Source organism: Hyla sarda, chromosome 10 (genome assembly GCF_029499605.1).
Source record: "Hyla sarda isolate aHylSar1 chromosome 10, aHylSar1.hap1, whole genome shotgun sequence".
Lineage (NCBI taxonomy): Eukaryota > Metazoa > Chordata > Amphibia > Anura > Hylidae > Hyla > Hyla sarda.
The window spans coordinates 125,218,362-125,232,696 of NC_079198.1; the positions used below are offsets into that span (position 1 = coordinate 125,218,362).

At 43.4% G+C, this 14,335-nt stretch overlaps 1 protein-coding gene across 1 annotated transcript in view; it reads right to left on the reverse strand.

Annotated features, from left to right (window-relative positions):
• Positions 1 to 14,335, reverse strand: part of SLC37A2 (solute carrier family 37 member 2) — a 46,049-nt gene that overhangs the window by 6,654 nt on the left and 25,060 nt on the right. The window lies entirely within an intron of this gene.

Consider the following 14,335-nt stretch of genomic DNA (forward strand, 5'->3'; position numbering starts at 1 on the left):
ACAGATCTCATTATGTTTTTTTATTCTAGCACCAATTAAACCAATTAGACAAGTTACAACACCTACATATACACCAGTCACTATGACCTTGCAGAAACAAGTGTTAGTCACAAAATGAAATGTCCACAAATAAAACAACAAGAGTGATAACAGGAGCAGCAGGCACTCTGTCATGGCACCTCACAATCTACAGGACTCACAGGATAAAGCATAGACCATGTCAGGGCATGCTGGAAGTGTTAGTTGTCAGGAACTGTCCAGAGCAGGAGAGGTTTACTATGGGGATTTGCTCCTTCTCCGGACAGTTCCTGACATGGACAGAGGTGTCAGCAAAGAGCACTGTGGTCAGACTGGAAAGAACTACACAACTTCCTCTGGAGCATACAGCAGCTGATAAGTACTGGAAGGTTAATATTTTTTTTAAAGAAGTAATTTACAAATCTGTTTCACTTTTTGGCACCAGTTGATAAAAAAAAATCGATCTTCCCTACTGGTGATGTGTCTGGGATTTCTGGAGCCTGTTCACATGTGCACCATCATCTAACCACTGCTTCTGAAATCTCCTAACAGCTTGGTCAGAACGGCCTAGATGGAGGGAAAAGGGAAACTGACAGCAGGTTTACCCGCACTAAACCCTATGCACGTGAACTGAATTAAAATTATATAAAACATACCCAGATCTACACAGCCATTCCAGAGATACAGGATGTGTGGTGGCCCAGTATGGGAGATGTTGCCCCGTACCCTTGCTGTCCTGTCAGGCAGCCTCCTTCAGTGTCCCCAGGGCCCCTTGCACCTATTTCCCCCCCTGTACATATGTTCTGCAGTGTATTGTATTATAAAATGTGTTGTATCTTTAAGAGTTATGTCATGTGATATGTCATGTGATTGTTACCCAGGAGGTACCAGTGACCAGGTGACCCCAAGAATGACCTATGGGCTCCCTGCTAGTCTCCCCCATATAAGCCCTGGGTGGAGCTTCTCTCTCTTCTGCTGAGGTCCAGTGCAGTCTTGTCTAGTGTGTGTGTCCAGAGTGTTGGAGACCTCAAAGTACAGTCCTGCAGCCGCCATCAAGTCAAGTAAGATAAAGTCTCAGCTTTATGAGTCAAGTCAGTCCCTGTCATCTGTCAAGTAACGTGGTCTGCATTCAACTGTCCAGTCCTACTACAAGTCCCAGCAAGCCTTTAAGGTCTCTGAGTCACTGGTCACCTCCTTGGGCTGATCTGTATAGACTTTACCATCTGTCTACCCTCAGTAAAGCTATCGTTGTCCGTTACTTTGTGTCTGAGTCATTATTGCCCCCGTGTCTAGCCCAGGATCCAGTGGTATACCTTTGGGGGGTTTTAGGCTAAACTACGCCCTGGCATCACGAATACAAGGGGTTAATGCCATCTGCGCCTAGGGTAACAACATCTGCCCTCATCACACCCCATACCACAGATGTATAAGCCTCTGGTACTCACCAAATAGTAATGTACCCAAAAGTAGCCTCTGAGAACTCTTTTAATAGGGCAGCAGAGGAAGCACTTTTACGCCCTCTTGTGGTAAAAAACAGTATCTGTAATCTACAATCATATACATATCTGCCTGAGACATAAATGCACGAGGAGGTTTGCAGCAGTCCACCATTTCTATAGATATATGCTTTCACTGAGCCAAAAATAATTAAAAAAAAAGGGGGGAAATGTATAGAGAAGGTTAATGTAATGATGGATTATGAAAGAGCAATGGAACAAAAATAAAAAGCTCACAATTGCTATAAGAAATGATGGACTATCTGGACATACGTGGACTGGCTACCGGTAGTTTACTTTACAATCAGGGGATTAGGTGTAATTTCTCAGAATGTTCTTGTCTCTCAATATATGATTGTACATATTGACAGTGAAGCTATGATTAGGGGAATTTGTACACAATGAACAGATAAAAAAAAAAAAAAAAAATCACCCAAAAATTTTTTGCCAATATTCCCACATACAGTGACCACATAGAGGTAGATACCAGCTGTACGCAGGCACCATGCAGATCGTATAAGTGTTTACAGCTACAACCAGTGACCCACACGTGACGTCTTCTCTGATCAGTCGTTCACTTTTCCTTTTCTTCTCTTTCCGGCCTAGACCACCATGAAGAGTTTTTTCGGCCAAGACTTGTTTCTGCACAACCTGCTAGATAAACATTTTTGGCTCCATTTACCACAATACCCCACTCTTTACAAATTTTCCATGTGTATTGCCCCATACAGTAATAGTGTTCGCTTTGTGCCCCCATATAGTTGTAAGTCCTCTCTGTGCCCCCATATATAGTTGCAGGCCCTTCTATACCCCCATATATTGGTGTTTGTCCCTCTGGGTCCGCATACATCGTAGTTAGGTCCCTCTTGTGCCCCATAAATTGTTGTAGACCCCCTTTGTGCCCCCATATATAGGAGTTAGGCCCCCTCTGTGACCCCATATATTGTTGTAGGCCCTTCTGTGCCCCATATATAGTTGTAGCCCTCCATGTGCCCCCATATATAGTTGTAGGCCCTTCTGTGCCCCTATATATATAGTTGTAGTTGTGGTGTCCTGGTACAAGACCTTGTCCTGTCCCTGTCTTAAGTCCCCTCAGTTAAAATCCCTCCATTCCACAGGGCTCTCCTGCAGGGCTTACCCTTTACTCGCCTCGCATAATGTATTATAAAAGGTATAGTGTATATTGGTCGTTATGTATAAAATGATGTACAAAGTTGTATAAATGTATAGGACCTTCCTGGGTCATGTGATGTCATGTGATGTACCCAGAGTTCTCTGGGTTCAGGACCTACAGGCTTTGCAACCAATGGGATTAGTTCAGCCCCCCTAGTATATAAGGGGCTGCAGTCTCTAAATTCGCTCTCTTGTTCCTTATCTCCTGGATTTCAGCCAAGCACAATCAGCATATCTCAATTCATCTCACCTAGGCCAAAGCCTAAGGAACCAGCAGCCACTAAAACCGTGAGTTATAAAGCTCTATCTACAAATTCTTTGTGACTACTATTCAACTCAAATCCTATAATTAGTAGCACAGTGGCCTGCTTAAAGCTCAAGACTATTTGTCCCAGCCAAGCCTGTGAGGGACCTGCATCCCGGTTATATCAGGAGAAACTGTATATTTGTAAAGACTGTTTGCACAAGAAGTTAAGTAAAACTGGACATTCCGTTTATTATCCTGCCGTTTTTGGGCCGATTGTCGGGAGGGCCTTCGATACAGAACAACCGTATCCTGGCGTCATGACAAATCAAGGGTTAATACCACCAGACCCTGTAGCATCATTGCAACACCCCGACTCCACATAGTCCTCTTCTGTGCCAGCTAGCCTTATAATTACGCCAAGACCAGAAAAAGAACCTTTGAGGATATTTGGGCCTACATTTTTATGTTATTTATATTTTACATGATTTTACCTGCCTTGCACTTTGATTAATCCAGTGTTTTCCAAACAGGGTGTCTCCAGTTGTTGCAAAACTACAACTTCCAGCATGCCCAGACAGCGTTTGGAAACACTAGTTTAACCCCATGGTGCATATTTTGGTGTCTATTTGTGGTGTCCTGTGGGCTGCGGGTCTCCTCGGGAGACCTGTGGCACAGGCGTTGGGCCCACTCAGTGACTGTCTGCCGTATTTCTATTGTTCTAGCACCTTATCATAGGTTTATTATGTTTCTAATATGCACTGTAAAATATGTTATTTATGTGTGTTATACCTTTAAGAGCAGAGGAGCAGTGTAAGCCATGTGACCCTGCCTGCCCAATTGGAACCCCTAAATTTTGTATATAGCGTAGTGGGGGAGGAGTTGCCCAGTCTAAGCCTGAGCCACGGTGTGGTAAAGAAGTGAAGCGGCGTGTGGAGAAGCTCTGAGGGAAGTCCAAGTACAAATCTCTTCTCAATCCTATCCAGCCATTCTGCAATGATCCCCCGCGCAGTGGAAGGTCAAGCCCTGGCGGAGAACTCAATTCGACCATGTCAGCACCCTAGCCGGTCTGGAAAATCTTCAGTCTCATATTGAATCAGTATTAATAAAGTGGGTAAAAAGCACCATAAGTCCCAGTGAGGCAAACAGAGCTCCCAAAGGGTGACACTGCATCCTCTCCACTCTGCACCATACTGGCCCTGATTCACTAAGAGGGTTGTGTAGTTTGCTTTATGGGTTTTAATTCCCTACAATTTTTTTCCATGGTATTTATTATGGTTACCCTACATATTTCACTTTTCCCTACAGTTTATTTTTTTATACCTGCTCTGATCTGTCGGGTTTTCCTCAGTTCAAAACCACCACATTTTCTGTGGAAACCTTAGTAAATATGCTGGATTTTTGTGAAAATCTCAGGGACACCCCCCCTTTTGGGGTTACACCCACTTCCCCTGGTGGCCATGCCGCTTTTGTAGGGTTTTCTCAGTAAAATGGAGAGTTAGTCGGATTTTTTACAATTTTACAATTCTGGCGCACATTCTGGTGCAGACAGAATTTCTGGCGCACAACCTAACAAAACATATCGGATTTACAATAGTAAATAAGGGCCACTGTCTGCATGTAATAACATCGGCACCCAGCTCAGTAAAGACAGTTATCCATAACCTGGCCCAGAAGAAGCTGTCTCCAACCTCGGACCATGTATGGGCTAACGGTGCCCTGGCGTCACGAAGTGATCAGGTATTTGTACAAACACCCTGTGTCACCACATATTATTTTGCTTTGTATCCTTTACATTTTAAACAGTCTTTGTTTTTGTGAAGTTCTTTTTCTCTCTGTTAAAGTTTAGTTTATTTGGACATGCACTTTAATATCTAAAAAAAAAAAAAATTTCTACCAATTTAGTCAAACACACTTTTCACCAGCATGCATGTATAGCTTTTCTATTTATATGGCCCCTCTTTATAGATTAACGTATATAATATCTATTTTTTACTATTCATTGGTTTGCTACATACTATCCACATCATGCATTATCCCTGTCCTATTGTATTCTTATTCTTTCATTGCACTATGTACTTTATCTTAATGCACAATTACACTGTATCATGCACCTTTCACCCATACCCAATATGGACTTTATTTTAGCGCATACCTATGGTATTATTTTATTCATCTTAATTTTATCTTAATAGTTTTGTACCACACTCAGTCTCACTTTTTTGTACTTCTTGTTTTTTAATTGTATGGCCATCTCTTATTGAGCCTCCACCTAAGAGGATCTGCATCAGCGGAGGAGGTGAGACACAATAATGTTCACCCCTTCACAAATCTATTTTGTTTCCTGTTTGGCGTACGAGCCTAAAGTTCCTGTTCATCATTTACTCTCAACAAGCCTGTGCAGGACATTTGTAAAAATTCCCCACGACTGAATTGGTTCTGTTATCCAGTTCTGCAACAGTTCAAGAAAAGGTGCCTGGTCTTGGGCCAAGAAGAAACCAATACGCTTTATGTGCCTGGTTATTCCGTGAACTTCTTAAGTATTCGTCTACCTTCCCGGTTGGTTGCCAGATGCCTAAAAGTGCCTTTTCTAAAAAAGATGTTTAGACAGAATTGTCTCGAGAGGAAAATGTGTATCCTAAATAGTCTTGTAATGTACTTATGCAGTATTTTATCGTCTCGTTTCATCTGTCGTAGTAAAAGCGAAAAGCCAGACAATAAACAAATGTCTTATCATTATGTATCTCTTTATGTTCTATGCTGTCTGTTTTATTTGTCTTCTGAAGCATATTAGGTGCCCCTGAAATTCAATGGGGTACCTTGGCGGAAACTTAGTTGTGGAAGGAGGCGTCTATTTGTGCCCTTGTTGTGTCCTTGGGTGTGGCCAATGAGGAGGACTCCATTTCTGCCATGGGGAGAAGCAACACATTCACTAACTCCCAGCAGCCACTGTTCTTTTAAAGGGGCTGTGGACCTGCTGGGCAGCAAAACCAGGGTATCCATGTCTCCCGAAAACATTTTTCTGGATGCAGAGACATAAGTCCCAAAACCAGGATGTTCACGCTAAACCCACCTTGGTCACCTTGTTTATTGTATTTATGGGACAGATTACTGCTGTCACTCCCATACTCCTCACACAAACATTGGTATTGTATTGTGGTATTACAATCTGTATTTTCCTCCCTTATGTGTCATATTTCAGATAATTATTTCTTAGCGTTGTTTATATATGGATGAGAGAATTATATATTTTGTTATAGACTTTTTAAAATTTATTTGGATGTATAGGGTGTAACCTTACCACCCTCCCCACGTAAGATTCCCATTTTTTTTATTTTTAATGTGGGTAATGATAAAAAAAAAATGTCATTATCCTAGTTGACTCACTGTTTGTAGCTTTAGGTTCAGGAGAAGAATTTTAGTCACTGCCCCTTTAATATTTTGCATTGTTTGCAGACTATGCTTTACGGCAGTGTTTCCCAACCAGGGTGCCTCCAGATGTTGTGTGGTGTCCCGGTACCGTATTACACACCGTACCTTGTATGGTGGTCCCCAAAGTCAGAGTCACTACGTTCAGGTAGGGTCCCCCAGGTGGGACAGCCCCTAGCCGGCTCCTTCTCTAGCTCTATAATGTTTAAATGTATATATTTAAAATACTGTATCTAAGAGTATTTACCTTGTTAGCGTCGCAGGGCCTTCGGTCATGTGACCATGTTAATTCCTCTATGGTATGTTGGAGGACCTTTGGAGGTCCTTGGGTCACATGTTTACCCATAACTCTCTGTACAGGAGATTGACAGTTGTCATGGACCAGTGAGCTTTAGTCCAGCCCCTGCCCATATAAGGGAGCTGTAGCCAATGATCGCTCTCTTGGGTTGCTGCTCTCGTGGATGCCGGACGGATCTGCGCAACTTTCAAAGACAAGCTAGGCTAGAAACCTGCCGGCCTCAGCCTAAACTAAACCGCGACTTAGTATCTCAATTCCCGCTAAAGCTAGCGTGATTACTGGACCGAATATAAACCCCTAAATCCAGTGGATCACCCTAACAATTACCTTCCTAAGCTAAATAGACTCACAAGGTCCCAACCACTTGTCAAGCTCTAATAGACTCTGTTGTATGCACTGTTCCTGTTCATTATTGCCTAAAATCTTCAGTAGAAGTTCTGACAAATTTCTGCAAATCTCCGGTTGTGGACAATCAATTATTTACAATCTCCCTATAGCTCTTGGGAAGGGTGGCGGTAGGACAAGCATTACAGAGAATAGCCCTCACCCTGGCATCACAAATAGAAAGGGTTAAGCAAGCACCCTTAGTAACTGCACAGCTACACCCCCATATACCCTACTCCCCCAGGCTATCACAGTTGTAAAACTACAACTCCCAGCATGCCTGGACAGCCTTTGGCAGCTCAAGCATTCTGTGAGTTGTAGTTTTGCAACACCTGGAGCCATCCTGGTTGGGAAACACTGCTTTAAGGAGATGATTTAGCTTGTATCTTGGTTTTAGTCTTTCATAGATGGATCTAGCTTTCTAAGATAACTTGATGTCCTAATTTCTTGCGTTAACTGGACAGGGGTTGTGGTTGTGACACTGGAGCAGGACTGGTATTTGCAATGAGCCCTTGTATATCTAATCTACCACTTTGCGACTTTATTTCTGAGGTTTTCTTTTATCCTTGCAGCGGACTGTAGTAACAGGCTTGGATTTTGCTTGAAGACAGGACTAGGTTTCCGAACTTTAGCTACACAACGCTCCCTATTGCAGTCTCCTTATGTGATGTGATAGGAGCTGCAGAGCAATATCTAAAGCTGGAATTTAACTAGAGAAAGAAGTTCCACCTCTAATCCCAGATTAGGGGGTGGAGTTGGGACATCTCCTGCATTCATTTGGACAGGAGCTTGATATGTGACTAGAGTCTGCTCTTTCACATTTGCTCAAATTGTATTGCATTGCATTTGCAGAAAAACGTTAGCCCTCTAAAAGCTGTAGGAAACTCAGTGTATGCATGTTTTACCAGAGAAATGACCAGGCCATATTACCCCTCAGTGATCTGGATCCATCTGACCAGGTCATGTTTCTCCACATATAAAAACAAGAGAGAGCGCTCCATAGCCCGGGTAAAAGTGGCAAAAGGATTGCTTTAAGTAAGCCTCTTACCCCAGGTGGTTGTGTGAGCTCACACAACAATGGTCAGCGTGGGTGAGTAATATGTGGATATCGTTGGTGCAGCTCAATGGTAGCAACGTAATCAAAAGTAAAGAGTCAAGTAGAGATTGCACTCACCATCACCGGACTTTAATCAGAGTACAGGCATATACAAGCGGAGGCAGGGGCACACAGGGACAAGTTGTTTTGCGCCGGTTTGCCCTTCTTCTAGCCGTAGCTAACAAACCAGCGCAAAACAACTTGTCCCGGTGTGCCCCTGCCTCCGCTTGTATAGGCCTGTAGTCTAACGATTAAAGTCCGGTGATGGTGAGTGCAATCTCAACTTGACTCTTTACTTTTGGAAAAAAATAAAATAATAATGTGTGTGTGTATTTATTACACAGATATCATATTTTGTATGGACACTAAGACATACCATTCGCTGCAGGATGTATAGAGGACACAGATGAGATGTCTCCGTATTTTATGTACATTTTATTCGCTTTTTCTTTCATATCTTAGACAAAAAAAATAAAAGTTCTGTTCATTTCTGCCTCTGGGACTGTAGTCTGATATACATTGTATACAGATCATTCCATAATGTGACACAATGTAATGTACGGTGTCCATTTTAGGACATCGTCAGCCGTAACTCCCTCCTCCCTCTTTTGACATCCTAAAGTCTCATCCGAAACTCTGTCATCCCTCAGATGAAAAACCTTCATGCCGTGTAGCAGTCAGTGTTGGCCCTCTGCTATACGGGTTCTGCTGTACGTGCTATTCAGTGTCTGCTCTGCTATACCGACTCTGTAGCACATGTAGTGTCTGTAGTACAGGTGCAAGTTTCGCAGCGTCGGCTCTGCTATACAGTGCTGCGCAGCGTCGGCTCTGCTATACAGTGCTGCGCAGCGTCGGCTCTGCTATACAGTGCTGCGCAGCGTCGGCTCTGCTATACAGTGCTGCGCAGCGTCGGCTCTGCTATACAGTGCGGCGCAGCGTCGGCTCTGCTAAACGGCAGGAAGTTGCGTCTGAGGGACAATCGTCTGAGGGACAATCGTCTGAGGGACAATCGTCTGAGGGACAATCGTCTGAGGCATGACGGCGTTTTGGACGAGGGAGTTTCAGATGAGGGAGTTGTGGCTGAAGAATGACGGCGATTGGTGTGAGGGAGGAGGCGGGAGGCCGTTTCACCTGACGGAGGAGGGAGTTGCGACTGACGTCCTAAAATGGACACCGTAGTAATGCCATCTGTCACATCATCGTCTATACTGGAAAATTGGGGGGGGGGAAAATTAAGAATATTTGGATCATTTCACCAAAGTCTTTAAAATCTGTAATAAAAAACAAGACAAAACCACAAAAAAAAAAAAAAAAAAACTTCCAGCGTTTGCTTAAATGTAAAATAGCAGCAGAAAAGCTGAACCGGCCAGCAGAACAGGAGGAGCGCGACATGCTGCATCCGACCATCACATCTTACTAAACCTAAAAAACAAATGCAAGATGAGAAGAGTTATCTGCCAAATGATAAAGGGATAAATGCAAAAATTATCCGTCCAATGAGGCGCAAGATCAGACGGCAAAATATAGTCAGGACCCAACACCGGATCAGGACACCAGAACGATAAAGATCATTGAGCGACACACAAAAACCCACCACACCGAAGCGAAGATCACTGCAGGATCCGATCCAGACATCACGTGATGAGCGACAATCTGAAGGAATAGGAACCCCGCTGCTGCTGCTGCTGCAGAACCACTTTTTGCAGAGGAAGTTTAAGCTTCGGGTTTACAGGTTATGCAGATGCTTTCCTCCTAATCCTGGACAACAACTAAGGCACTGTCGCAGCAACTAAGGCACTGTCGCAGCAACTAAGGAGCTGTCGCAGCAACTAAGGCACTGTCGCAGCAACTAAGGCACTGTCGCAGCAACTAAGGCACTGTCGCAGCAACTAAGGCACTGTCGCAGCAACTAAGGAACTGTCGCAGCAACTAAGGAACTGTCGCAGCAACTAAGGAACTGTCGCAGCAACTAAGGAACTGTCGCAGCAACAAGGCGTATCTGCTGCCTACAGGACAGGATAAGGTAGGACTGCTGGAAACTCCACTGATCTCAAGAATGGGGGTCCGGGTCGCCAACCAGAAAGAAGCGTCAGTCAAGAGTGTGTGCTGCTTCTCAAATCATTGTCAATGGCAGTGTTTCCCTACCAGGGTGCCTCCAGCTGTTGCCAAACTCCACCTCCCAGCATGCCCGGACAGCCTTCGGCTGTCCGGGCATGCTGGGAGTTGGAGTTTGGCAACAGCTGGAGGCATCCTCTTTGGGAAACACTGGTCTATGGGGCTGCTGGAGAAAGAGCGTTGTACTTGACCATCTCTGGCAGTCCCATAGTCAGTGAATGGAGCGGCAGTGTGTATGCATAACCGTCTCATTCTAAATGAGAAGATCGTGTTCTCAAGATCGGGGGTCCCAGTTCCCATAGGACTGCCGGAGATAGCCAAGTCCTGTACTTCGCTGTCTCTGGAAGCCCCCTGTAAACGATGAATGAAGCGGCATTGCAGACACATGCTCCATTCAGATGAGAGACCCCCTGTTGCCCAGATTGTTTTGAGGTCTCACCGATCATAGCCAAGCGCTGTAAGTGAACGATCAGTGAGACCTCCCAACAATCTGCACAATAGGGGGTCTCACCTGAATGGAGCATGTGCGTGCAATGCCGCTTCATTCATCGTTTACAGGGGGCTGCCAGAGATAGCGACGTACAGGGCTTGGCCATCTCCGGCAGTCCTATAGACAATGAATGGAGCAGCAGCGGACATGCTCAAGAGAATAAGGACCCTAGAAGTCAGCCCTCCCCCCACCCCCACAATCGTACACCCATCTCCTATCCTGTGGCAGGTTTGGTGGGACAACTAATTTAAAGGGGTACTCCCGTGGAAAACTTAAAAAAATAAAAATAAATTAACAAACTGGTGCCAGAAAGTTAAACAGATTTGTAAATGACTTCTATTAAAAAAAAAATCTTAATCCTTCCGGTACTTTTTAGGGGCTGTATACTACAGAGGAAATGCTTTTCTTTTTGGATTTCTCTTCTGTCATGACCACAGTGCTCCCTGCTGACCTCTGCTGTCCATTTTAGGAACTGTCCAGAGCATCATATGTTTGCTCTGGGGATTTTCTCCTGCTCTGGACAGTTCCTAAAATGGACAGCAGAGGTCAGCAGAGAGCACTGTGCTCGTGAAAATAATTTCCTCTGTAGTATTCAGCAGCTAATAAGTACTGGAAGGATTAAGATTTTTTTTCAATAGAAGTAATTTACAAATCTGTTTAACTTTCTGGCACCAGTTGATTTAAAAAAAAAAAAAAAGAAAAGTTTTCCACGGGAGTACCCCTTTAATTTATATTGACTGGTGTGAAATTCTCTTACTTGAGGTTCTGCAGCAGTGATTTATCCATTCATTTAGGAAGAAGAAGTTTAAGCAGGTGACATGGCAAAGGGGAGGAGCCAAGGAGAAGGATTTGCCAATGGGGTGGAGCCAATCCAGATTTTTTATTATATTTTTTTTCTACCAAGCAATAAATCATCACCCAATTATCATTGTACACAAATTCCACTCATCACTATGGAGATTTCTTGATGTCCCTCTTTACGGATTTGATCGATTTGGTCATGTGATCAATAATTTCATTAAAAGATCAATAGACGAGTCTGACAGATGCAACGCAAACTGTGACAGTGTTATGTGGCTGGGTTAGTGGTTAATAAAGTCAAATTAGAAACCAATTACAAAATGATTTCAGGGATCTGTGCTGCCCCCTGCAGTTAGGACTTGGAAGCACAGGGTGGGGGAATTGTTAGTACAGTGTTTTCCAAACAGTGTGCCTCCAGCTGTTGCAAAACTACAACTCCCAACGTGCCTGGACAGCCTTTGGCTGTCCAGGCACGTTGGGAGTTGTAGTTTTGCAACAGCTGGAGGCACACTGTTTGAAAAACAATGTGTTAGTAGTTAGGTGTAGTCATATGGCTGTTTTTTTGCACGCCTCAAATTGTTGAGGATATCCTAAAAACAGAAGTGCCCATAATTTGGCATCTAGTTACAACTCTTACCCAGCAGGATCTTTAGGTCATGAGGTAGGATTCAGAGCCTCGTCCAGACGTTGCATAACTTTAAAGGGTTATTCCAGAAAAAAAAAAAAAAAAAAAAAAAAATTTCCATATCAATTGGCTCCAGAAAGTTAAACAGATTTATAAATGACTTCTATAAAAATAAAATCTTAATCCTTCCAGTACTTATCAGCTTCTGAAGTTGAGTTGTTCTTTTCTGTCTGACAACAGTGCTCTCTGCTGACATCTGTCTGTCTCAGGAACTGTCCAGAGTAGGAGAGGTTTGCTACTCTGGACAGTTCCCCGAGACAGACAGAGGTGGCAGCAGAGAGCACTGTTGTCAGACAGAAAAGAACAACTCAACTTCAGCAGCTGATAAGTACTGGAAGGATTAATATTTTTTTTAAATAGATATCATTTACAAATCTGTTTAACTTTCTGGAGCCAGTTGATATAAAAAAATAAAAAATAAAAAATAAAAATGTTTTTTACTGGAATACCCCTTTAACCCCCATCAAGCCATGACAGCTTAATTGAGGTTATGATTGAAGAGATGAATGATGGGGAATAAGATGCATGAAAAGCTGTCACAGACTAATAGGGGTTATAGTTGGGGAGACGCAGGAATGTGATCCAATAAAAGCTGTCACAGCCTGATGGGGGTTGTAGTTGTGCAACAGCTGGAGAGACACAGATTGGAGACCACTGATATAGAGTGACACTTCTGTATGCTACATATTGCAGCGATCGACAGAAAGTTTTGCATCTGTTTAGACTCCTAAATTTGAGGAATATTGCAGCGAGCGATTCCCATTTTGAGGACATGATATACACCTATATATACTCACAAAGTGCTTTATAACTACTCGAAGGTTCCGGAGTTACTGTGCTTTAATGTCAGACTATTGCTACAAAGACACAGGAAGGATTCTGTTCATTTCATGGCCTCTTATTCATTTACAGATCAAGCCATCATTTCCAAATACCCTAAAATTCCTTTAATCTGGCACCGGAAAGTCTGTCATAGACACGTCTAGGGCTATATTCACACTGCGTAAAATATAGGTGTATTTTTTATTTTTATTTTTTTTAAACACGCTTTTTTCCCCCCCCCCCCCCCCGCCTAATTTTTCAACTACAGCTGCAAAAACAATACACCCATATATCATTATTATTAATATTATTATTATTATTTTATGCAGTGTAAACATAGCCTAATAATGTAGAAAGCAAAAAGACCTAATGGGGAAGGTCAAAAAGCCTCGTCCAAGCATAAATTCCTATGGGATCCAATGATATTAAACATGAAGATGTAATGTCATGTGTCCTCAACATCACAGCTTGTGTTTATTTCCGAAAAACCAATGGAGGACCCTGTAATGCAGTTTTGGGTGGTCATCTCAAAAAAAGGTTTCCTATAATAATCTGCATAGTTAAGATATGTAATTTCCACTAAATGCCAGAATAATGGAGAAGTCGCATGGAAGAAAACTTATCCCCTATCCACAGGAGATTGCAGGGGGTCCCAGCTACCGGACCCCCCCGCCATCTAAAAATTATCCCCTTATCGGAGATGCTCTGGGGGAGGAGAGCCAGAGCATCGTGCATGAGATCAAGAGGGGGGGGCCCCAGTGGTCGGACCCCTGAGATCCGACACTTATCCCCTATCCTTTGGATAGGGGATACATTTTAATACACTGGATAACCTCTGTAAAAGGAGTAGTGCAGTGAAAAATAACTTATCCTCTATGCACAGGATAGAGGATATTTATAGATGGCGGGGGATCCGCCCACAGGGACCCCCAGCAATCTCCTGAACAGGGCCCCAGCAGTCTGCCGGCAACAGCCGTTCCAACCCCCACAGGAATCCACGGCTGACACTCCTCCTCCATGTATCTCTATGGGATAGATGAAGGGGGGGGGTTGGCACGCCCCCTTACAGCAGACTGCCAGGGCCCTGTTAAAGTAGTACTCCGGTGGAATTTTTTTTATATCAATCAGAAAGTTAAACAGATTAGTAAAGGACTTCTATATATATAAAAAAAAAAAAAAATCTTAATCCTTCCAGTACTTATTAGCTGCTGAATGCTACAGAGGAAATTCTTTTTTCTTTTTGTAACCGAGCTCTCTGCTGACATCACGAGCACAGTGCTCTCT